Source organism: Mus caroli, chromosome 11, assembly GCF_900094665.2.
Source record: "Mus caroli chromosome 11, CAROLI_EIJ_v1.1, whole genome shotgun sequence".
Classification (NCBI taxonomy): domain Eukaryota; kingdom Metazoa; phylum Chordata; class Mammalia; order Rodentia; family Muridae; genus Mus; species Mus caroli.
The window spans coordinates 73,185,997-73,187,032 of record NC_034580.1 but is presented as its reverse complement, the minus strand read 5'-3'; the positions used below and the strand labels follow the sequence as shown (position 1 = coordinate 73,187,032).

At 43.4% G+C, this 1,036-nt stretch overlaps 1 protein-coding gene across 1 annotated transcript in view; it reads right to left on the bottom strand.

Annotated features, from left to right (window-relative positions):
* Sdf2 (stromal cell derived factor 2) overlaps positions 1 to 1,036 on the bottom strand; it is a 9,626-nt gene that overhangs the window by 2,786 nt on the left and 5,804 nt on the right. The window lies entirely within an intron of this gene.

The following is a 1,036-nucleotide window of genomic DNA, read 5'->3' as shown; positions in this document are numbered from 1 at the left end:
CGTAACAAGATCTGGCGCCCTCTTCTGGAGTGTCTGAAGACAGCTACAGTGTACTTACATATAATAAATAAATAAATCTTTAAAAAAAAAAAAAGTTTAAATTAAAAAAAAAAAAAATAATAATTCTAGTCAGGCATGACCAGGTACACCTATACTTTCAAAACGTAACAGGCTGAGGCAGGAGGAACGCCTTGAGCTCCTGGCTGACCGGAGCTGCATGGGGAGTCCAAGGCTAGTACAGCGAAGCCCTGCCTCAAATAAATAGATGCATGCACACACACCACAGTCAGGGGCTGGAGAGGTGGCTCAGTGGGTAAGGGCTTCTTGAGCATTCATGAAGCCCTGGCTTTGGTCCCTAGCACAGCCCCAAACTAGGCATGGTGGCACATGCTTATAACCTTGGGAGGCTGGAAGGTACGGTCAGGAGTTTCAAGAGTCGGGGACCAGCTGAGCTATAGTGAGTGGGAAGCCAGCCCTGGCTACATAAGACCTTGCCATAAACAAACACAATACAACCTGGCATGTGTGGTGGTCTACATCCAGAAAATTATTTTTGTTACTCCTTTATAACTGTAATTTTGCTATTGTTTTAAATTATAACATAAATATCTGTGGTTTCCAATGTTCTTAGGTGACCCTGTAAAAGGGTTATTTGACAATTCCAGAGAGGTCATGACCCCCAGGTTGAGAGTCACGGCTTTAGATCATCTGTGATTGACTACACAGTGACCCTGTCTCAAAAATAAAACAAAAGCCAGTAATTTTAATTTTTTGTTTTTATACATACAAGTATTTGCCTGCAAGTACGTTGCTGTATCACTAGAGTGCCCGGTGTCCAGGGAGGCCAGAAGTGAGCGTCTGATCCCCCAGACCTGGAATTGCGATCGTGAGCTACCACGTGAGAACTGAACCTGGATCCTCTAGAAGAGCCACCAGTGCTCCTAACTGCTGAGCCATCTCTCCAGCCCTGCACTCTTTTTTGTACCAACTTACTGGGTTTTTTGTTTTGTTTTGTTTTTGTTTTTGTTTTTTTTTT